This window comes from Falco cherrug, chromosome 19 (genome assembly GCF_023634085.1).
Source record: "Falco cherrug isolate bFalChe1 chromosome 19, bFalChe1.pri, whole genome shotgun sequence".
In the NCBI taxonomy this organism is placed as follows: Eukaryota; Metazoa; Chordata; class Aves; order Falconiformes; family Falconidae; genus Falco; species Falco cherrug.
Genome location: NC_073715.1, coordinates 5,231,627 through 5,240,944, shown reverse-complemented (window position 1 = coordinate 5,240,944; position 9,318 = coordinate 5,231,627). Strand labels below are relative to the sequence as shown.

The following is a 9,318-nucleotide window of genomic DNA, read 5'->3' as shown; positions in this document are numbered from 1 at the left end:
AGGGAGCAGCGGCAGCGGAGGGGATTCCTGCAAGGAAAAAAACACTCTGAAACCATTTTGCTTTAAAGCAACAGGGAAAGAGCCACCAAACTTATTACAGCAGGGAGCCAGGCCCGGCTGGGAATCTTAGGTGATCAAAAAGTATTCTGTTAAAGAATTAATATACTCTGTGGTGGGTTTGGGTTGGGTGAAGGATACGGCTCTGAGCCCTCGGCTCCTTGCCGGCAGGGTGCTGCCATGGCTCGCTCTGCCGCTTGCCCTGCGAGGGAACCTGCACCCTGCTTAACACTATTACCCGCAATTACGGTCCAGCAAATCGGGGTTTGTTTAAGTTAGAGCCAGTGAAATAATCAGGGTTCGCTGAAGAGATTTAGAAAATTGCAAATTGACAGTCCAGCTGGCAGGTTCTGCGGGCGTTTCACTGACCAGCATCTCGAGGTGCACACGAAATGAAGGAAAAGCAAATTAAAGTAGTAGAAACCAAATAAGTAATTGAGAAGTGACTATTTACAGATTGAGGAATCCATTCTGGAAATCATCCTTTGCCACGGGCTACCTGGCGACAGACCACCAGGGACAGCACGAGCACAAACCGTCTCCTGATCATTATTTATTACGATGCTTAGGGAGACCTTGCAGTTACAGTATGAACTTGAGAACCTCTTCTTCATTCTCATCTACTTCACCCACCAGATGTAATCAGACTTAGCACTTGTCATCTTCAAAGCACTTTGCAAACATTAACTCATTAGTCTTTATGCCCCCTGTGAAGCCGTTAAGTGTTATCCCGGTTTTACAGGCCTCTATCTCCAAATCTGCTCATTAATTTTTAGTGTGCCCATCGCTTTAAACAGAGCGGTCAAAGGAAGAGAGAAATCGCAGCACAAAACAGTTCTGAGTCTCATTTTCAAACGTGCCAAGCACCTGGCCAGCCACAGGAGCTGAGGACTTCCAAAACCAGGCCTTGACAGGATGGCAATGATTGCTAATGCTCAGATTAGATTTTTTTTTTTTTTCCTGAAGTCTGTTCTGCCCTGCTCCTGCAGGATCTCCCCATTTAATTGAAGCGCCTGGCTGGCAAAGCAGGCAGCACCACGGACGTCAGTCAAGACACTTCCAGTCTCAGCCGAGTCCTTCCGCACTCACAACCTCACCGGCTTCAAGTGCAGACGGGGTGGATAACCAGGCCCAGCCTCCAGAGCTAGTAAATAATTCACACTTTGTGTGAATATTTATTGTCACAATTCTCTGCCTTCTAAGCAAGCGATGCAGAAGCACCAGGATTCGAGACCCAGAACGAACTACGATCAGATAACGTTAATACCTGTCTGGAAGGCAAATACAAACATATTCCTGTTTACACCGTGGTGAAGTTTCTTTCCTGTTAGTCACCATCTACTGTTCACTTACGGGAGGGTGGCAAGGCGAACACTTTTCCTTGAGCTCCATCCAGCGCTGCCCGGGAGCTGTTGGCCCCTGCTCTTCTCCCAGAGGCACTTCTCTCGACAGTTGGTTTTGGAATCACAGCAGAAACAATTGTGCCTTCTGTCCGTGAGGCGACAGAGCAGAATGAACTGATGCACACACTGAAATGAGATGTCATATTGTGAGAACAAATGAAGGGCACAGCAGAAAGCTGCTTGGGTTTTTTTGTTGTTGTTTGTCTTTTTTTTTATCGCAGTCATTTGTTGTGGAATGGGACTACAGAGGGATTTTTTGTTATAGGTCAAATTATCTGATATGAGCAGGTGCCAGTAAAAACTGGGATTTCCTGCCACCTAACTTTCCTCTGCTCTATTTATTTTTCTCGTGTTTCGGGTGCACCTCCTGAATGTATGATTTATTCCCCAGCAGAAGACAGCGATCCAGTGGCACACCGCGTCTGAAGGGCGTCTTACCTGCCACTCTAGCGCAGTAAGCATCCCAGCAGCCAGGATGGGGCGGGAGAAAGATGAGGACCGTGACACATACATCTAAAACGGCGAGCGAAGCCCTTCCCAGTCATCGCAGCCAACAGGCCATTTTCAGCACCCGTTGATTTCGCAAGAGGAAACTCCACCTCGAGGTAGCGCTGAGGGCACAGCATCAGGAATTTGTCCTTAAGAGGCCAGAAGCGGAATGTTATAACCACCAGGCAGGCTGATGAATGCAAAAGAGCAATACCTATTGTAGTCAGGAGCCTGGAGCAGCTATGCTGGCAAAAAGATTAATTACTCCTGGGTGTGAGCTGGAACCACACACCCAGCAGTCCTGAGGTTTTGGTTACTCCCCTGTGAAGTGCTCTCTGCCCGACTGCACTCAGGCAAGGATTCAGTTTCCCTTTTCCTGGTATTTTACCCCTGTTCTGCCCACCCTGGAATGGTCATTAGCTTCAAGCACAGCCAAATATAAACACCACGTGTGAGAGGCAAGAATAAAACACTTTCTCCCTGGTTCTGATGAAGCCCCTGCGCAGCAAAAGCTCTTACCTGTGCGTGAGACTGAACATCAGCCTGTCCGAGGGGGGTCTGAGGTCAGTCCCTGGGACAGGGAAGATGTTCTGGGCTCCATTAACCACAACCTTGCAGGTGCAAGCCCTTAGCTGAAACGAGAGCCGATGCCAGCACAGCTAAACCCCTTTTTGGCCCAGTGTTTTGTCCAAAGGTGCTAAATTTGGTCTGGTTACTACACCCTTGCTATCATCACCATTATCAGCAAGGAATAAATATGTTTAATCACTGAATAAATATTGAGCTGGCAGTACTATCTCTACCTCAGCTCTTGTGTGCTGTCCTTCCAGACAGCCGGGGTGCCTCCAGCGACTGCAGCAGAGCCTCTGGGATTACAGGGTGTTCCCAACATGGAGCTCTGCAGGCGCTGGCTGGGCCTCCTTGGTGGCTTGGTAAATATGTCAGAAAAGGCTGGCCTCAGCAGGCCTGCTGGAAACATCTGGTTTTAATTCTTCTTTAAAGCCATGACATTCATTTGGACACCAAACCACTTTCCTTTCATCTCTCCGGAGGACCAAGCCTGTGGCAGAGCTGACTTTCTGCCTGCCATTACCCTGTGTTACCCCGCAGGAAGAAAGAGGTCACAGAAGAGCCAGGACCACGGAGGAGAGATCTCAGGAGAGGGCGGCAGCTCACAACTGACACTGCCCTCCTCTTCTCCCTCCCCTAGAGTTCTTTTCAAGTTGTTTCAAGGCATGCATTTCTCTGTCAACATGTCTCAAAAGGGCCGAGAGTCCAGCTTAGACCTGATTTCCCCCTTAACTCACTGGGCTGAGAACGCAAGCGCTTGAGGAACAGACAGACACGGCATGCTGTCCCATGCAGGAAAGAGAGCGCCTTTGTGCTGGAGGGAGAAGCTGGATTTATTTAGAAATCCCTCCGCTGAGGATGCTGAAGGCTTTGAGGATGGGCCAACACGCTGGGAAGAAGCCTGGCAGGATCAGGAACACAAGCAGAGGAGTTTTCTCGCCAACTCTTGACCAATAATTCGGGTATCAATAAAGGACGGCCCTAGCGAGGAGATGATGCTTTGAACTCTAAACGTGTTATTGTGCAGCAGCAGAGGCCTAAAGCGAGATTGCTGGACGTTGGAAAGATCAGCTGCACCATCACATGATCCCATGATGCCTGTAACCACAGCGAAGTTTTAACCGAAGCCAGCGAGGCTCTTGGCTCAGTTTCTAGGTCTGAGCTCAGCAGAGATTGTGCAGTTGCATTTTCACAAACTTCCATCGATGCTGAAGTAAACGATTTGCTTTCCAGGCAAAACCAAGTCCCACCAGCGTGGGATAGGTGCCTCGGGCAGCCTCTGAGCTAACTAGCAGCAATCTCTGGGGTTTATTCCAACACACTTCAGCGCGAGGCAAACAGCACAGAGCTCCAGCTCCAAGAGGCGGCCAGCACTGAACAATCAATTTCCCATGTCAGACTCCGGCTACGCCCAAAGACTTGGCAGTGCTGAGGTGTATATACTGTGACAATAACATGAAATAAAACCTCTCTTCTCATCTGCCTACCCTCCTTCCCTGCTACCGGGCCACTCTTGAAACCGCCACAGTTAAAAGGATTTACCTTTTTATTTAAAGTGCCTGTATAAAAGCAATCCATGCAGGGAACAGCAAGAGAACAAGCTACCCTGGGAATTCCCAGCCCACTGCCCAGAAGGAGCACATCCTGACGTGTGGCACCGGCATGGCGCTGCTAACAGCTGAAGGCAATTCTTCTGCAGCTCAGGTGGGTCTTTTGGTACCCCTGAGTTTCCCTAATTGTTTCTTCAAAATTACTTGTAGGCCAGCCAGGGAACAGGCCAGGTATCAGGTTATCAGGAGCCAATCTCCAGTGGTGTGGTGCAAGAGCTGAAGTGTCCCTCTGCCTTTGTCTTACTTTCCATCCAGGACTAAGACTTCCCGGCAGAGAGTGAATCATGCAGGAGGGAGCTGGAGCAGGAAACACAGCTGCCAGGCTGACTCAGCATGGTTTCCCTCTTGAACCTTGAACACATGGGAGGCTGTGAAGGATGTTAATGTTTAACTCCATCAAAAGTCCCCTGTGCAGCAAAAGGCATCTGGGACAGCTTCTGGCAGGAGACATTTTGCTTTGCCAGGAGCTGTGCTGGTGACAGTAGCTCAGCGGTCAGGTCCGCAACTGCGCCTTTCAAAAGGCAATTAAGTTCAAAGGGCTTCGCAACATCTGATAAACTCCAGGAAAGAGAGGGATAAAACCAATGGCATTAATCAGTGCATCTCTCCAGCCCTGGACTTCGCTGGGCGCACCAACTCAGGAAGATACTGATACTTATCCTGATATAGTATCAGGAAGATACTATAAATAAGGAAATACTCATTAGTTGTTTGGGGAATATTGTTATCAATGATCTCCAAAGGAGCACTGCAGAGCTGCCTGCCTTTCTGCTCTCCTCTCTTTCTCCATCTCTCATTCTTCTTGCCAAGGGCATTTGAATCTTTACATAACTGTCTCTGTAGGAAAGAACATATAATCCCTAAAAGTTAGGGCTAGACTTTAATCCCAGCTCTGGTACCGGTTACTCAATAGCCATTTCAGATTCCTGTTCCTCACTTCGCCCATTGTAAAGTGGGGATGGTGCTTCCTGAACTTCTCATAATGCAAGAGTCATCTAATTAGTGCTAATTAGAAAGATCCAAAACCAAATCACTAGAATAGTGGCTATGAAATACTCACTTGTTAAGAGGACTGCTTCGTGAAGCCTCTCAGATGGGGACCCAGGCTTCCACGCCACAAAGGCTAGAGCTCCAACCGCTGATGCCAAAACCAGCCACGAGCTGCCAGGAAAGGGCTCTACAAGAGCTATTCAGCAGCCCCGGCTTTGTCCTACAGAGAACATACACCCTGCAGCGAATCTCTCCATCCCTTCCATTTGTTGCCTTTGCAATAACCTGCAACGTGTACAAAAGGGAAGAAATCCATAACTGTGTTCAGCAGGTAGATCCAATATCTTTCTCAGTCCCCAAGAGGGCTGAGTGAGAATGAATTCTGTAATTCAAGAAAAAGAAGCAACTCTGTCCAAGAATGAAAGAGCTCACAGTAAGTAAGTGCGTGGTTAGAGTTACCTGCAGACAAAAAGGGGGTCGCAGCACACCGGCGGAGAGATGGGGCTGGCCTGTCAGTACTGCTACGAAATGTTGTTGCGCTACCAGAAGTAGAGTGGGATTCTTTCATCATGAAGTAACAGCAGCTTTTGCTTTACAAGCCTCCGACGTGCAGCACTATAATAAAACACGCGTCTGCGCCAAGGCCCAAATGGTACAATACAGTCATCGATGAGCTGGGAAAGAGGTAAACAACAAAAGTGTCAAAGTTTACGGAAGATACCAAGTTATTCAGGATATCCAAACTGCCTGGAAAGGGCCGGTCTCATGATACCAAGTATATGGGCATTCAAACTGCAGGCAAAATGAAACGCTAATGAAGACGAAGATGCAGGAGCAAAGCATGGCTAACTGTAACTAGACAATAATGGGGTTTAAGTTAGCTGTTCCCACTCAGTAAAGAGTTCAGGAAATCATTATGGGGTATTCAACCCTGCACACACAGATGGCTGGAAAGCAAGACAATTTTTAAAAGGAACACAACACTGAAAAAACCTGCACTGAAAAACCCGTGCTGATCTTGTAGCATACCGTCCTGCTTTTTTTACTGGGCTTCACTGGTGCAGTTAAGGGTTGTTCTTCTTGGTCCAGGTGACACGCGTGCTATTGGAACCAGCAGTCCTGCAGCCCTAAACCGTCTGCCTGAATGACAGCTTAGAAAGGGCTCCAGGACCTGGCAGGGGCACTTGTACAGTCACTTAAATCGAAGAGATACTATATAAGACCATACCTTCTCGCTTTCTGGAATACCGACTTTCCATAGGGCTTAAAGCTTCTGCTCCTCAGCCCTGAAGTCACCACATTAATACAGATGTGCGACGCCTCCTTTGTAAAGTTATGCCAGTGTCCTTTAACGACTGTTGCATTCTATGGCCTTGGCTTTATTAAAAAACAAAAAGGGAACACAAGGCCTGAGAGAGTATGTTTGGAAATGGAAGTAAAATTCCACTTTAATCGCTGATTAAACAAACCAGTGGTGCTGTTGGGAGGGGTCACGTGAAGTTCACTGGTTGGGTGGAGATCTCAAAACCCAAAAAAGCCACGTGGGTGTCTGAGTGTTGTCCATACCACTGGGTGTTTCTTCAGCAGCTGCCTTACCCTATCTGCTAGTGCTGGGCCTCTCCTGTAGGAAGCTCAGCAGCCCCAGCAATCACAGGATCAGTCAGGGAATGCAGACTCCCTCAGGAAGCACTGCTATGCCAAAAGTGAGACACTTCAGTGAAATATCAAAAAGGAAGCACTGAGAAGACAAAGTACTGCTTTGGATTCTCCTCTCTGGTATAAATCTACTAGTGAAGTTGCATTCTATTGCTCTAACACTGAGGAAGATGCCACCCCTTGAAGGAAACAAGCACCATAAACACGTTAATAATTACACCTGCAATGATTTTCCCAGAACAGGTTATTCATAACTTATTGACTCGTCACCTTTTATACCTGCAAGTCACAACCACCTCCTACCAGAACACCAGAAAACACATTTTAAATCAATGCTCAGCTTAGAGCTGTCAGCTGCAGCTCAGGAAAGAGATCGCAGCGTTGTCATTGACAGGGCTCTGAAGCCACCGGCTCAGGGTCCAAGAGCAGCCAAAAAGGCTGGCTGAATGTTGGCTGCTTTCAGGAAGGAGACCCAGGTGATGCCAAAGCTCTTGGTTTGCTTTTGTAGAAATCCTCAGTGCACTGGAGCTCAGTTCTGGTCTCAGCTGCTCAGGAGGAATGCGGCGGAGTTATGGAGGGTCCAGAGGAGGGGAGGGGCGAGCTGCCTTAGTAAGAAGCGACTGAGAAGGCTGGAACACTTCAATTTAAAGAGGAGGCAGCTGAGAAGGATCTTATTGAAGTTTACAAAGTCCTACAGGCAACAAGGGAATGCAGACTTGATATTCACAGAATCCTGCCTTAGAAGAGCAAGCAGGCATGCTTTGAAACTACAAGATTAGTTTAAAACAGAAGAAAGTTGGGGTTTTTTTTCACATAAGTCCAGTATCTGGTGCCACAGAAGACTGGAGACAGTATCAGAAAGGTTAAAAGGGATTACGTGAGTTCACAAGCAACAGGTCCATAAATGGCTACTAAAAGGGCAAGGACGCACCCTTTAACTGGAGAGGGAAATGGACAGCAGCAGGTACCCTGGCTCACATGCTTGCCCAAAGAGCACCTCCGGTTGCCACCACTGGAGACAGGTTATGGGGGCTAAAGGTATCATTGGTCTGACCCAGGAGGATGTTTTTAACATTCCAAATTAAATCCTGAAAACCTTACACAGAATTAATTAAGGCAACGTGGTATTTTCTAACTGGTACTCTTATCTGCCCCTCAGCCCATCCTTGCTGTTGTGTGCAATGCCTCACGTTACAGCCTGGCCTCATTTAGCCACTAATCCCACAGGCGGATCCCTTTGCCACACGGAGCTCTCCTGAATCCGGCACAGCCAGGCACTGCTGCGGGGAGGAAGCTGCACATGTGGCACAAGCACAGAGGCTGAGGCTTTAAACTATCTTTGATGCAGAGTTTGACTTTTTTTTTTTTTTATGTTATTATTCATCACTGATTTTGATTAGCAATCTGCGAACTGCTGTAATGTATGTAAGTAGCAAGATGCATTATTTTATCCTTAATACTCAAACTTACAGGCATTACTGCAGTGTACCTTGTATTCCCAGCATTTCCAAATAACTGCTCCATCACATGTATGTATCTCGTAAAACGATCGCTTCTGTAGGTGTGCAATCATAGAGAAGGATGACAATTTCTCACTTGGAAAATCTTTAAGTCTACTGAAATAATATTTTCTGTATAACCCTTAGTCAACCCTAATCACTATAGCATCTCTACGGACGAGGCCGCACAGAGGTGAAGTGGGAATGGCTTGCTAAAAGTGCCGAAGCGTTGGCATCTGGTGTCATTTGAGATGCCGCACGGTGTTGCTGTCACCAGAAAAAGGGGGGAAGCCAGTCCAGAGGGGTGCAAGCCTGTAGTGGCCCCATGCTGCACCTCCCAGCCCTGTGCCGATGTCTCAGGCAGTCGAGGGTGCCTGAAATGGCAGCAGATACCTCTGCACCAGCAACTGATTCAAGCCTGAAACGTCCTGCTCACATAATCTAGATAAACATGCAATTTCCTGTACAAGTCATCCATTAATAACAGCACATTTAAGTTTATCTGACTTGCTCTAGTAACAATGTCACATCTGCTCCACCAGGACATGCCTTCAATAGACCAGCACACAGATCCCAATGCCGTTTAAGCTACAAAGCCTGTAATTTACAAAGCGTATGCATTTTCTAGGCCATAGTTCAGGCTTTTTACTGGAATGAGTAAATTTCACATGGCAAAGCTGAGACTGCCATAAAAGTAATAGCAGCATATTAATTTTAATTGGTCGCTTCCTGTTGTATAGGTCAGGGGACCTGGTGGTGGCTCACAAGCTGCTCCACGAGTGCAGAACGAGGGGGCTGGGAATTTGGGACAGCTCAAAGGAGACACGAGCTGCGGGCATTGATACAGTGAAAAACCTGTAGCAGACAGAGGCTACATAGGGAACAGAAACATTAACACCCCAGAAAGAGCGAAGGGCGGGAGCTTAGCACTTAGCACATGACCAAGGCCACATTAAACTCTTGGCCTGATTAACACCAGCAGTGGGGAGACTAAGCTATAGCACTGATTACATGCAATTATTATTTTTTAATCTCAAGAATTCA

The 9,318-nt window shown here is 47.5% G+C and overlaps 1 protein-coding gene across 1 annotated transcript in view; it reads right to left on the bottom strand.

The window, feature by feature from the left end:
• The window catches only part of DIP2B (disco interacting protein 2 homolog B), a 125,010-nt gene that overhangs the window by 97,527 nt on the left and 18,165 nt on the right, over positions 1 to 9,318 (bottom strand). The gene's annotated exons all lie outside the window — the stretch shown is intronic.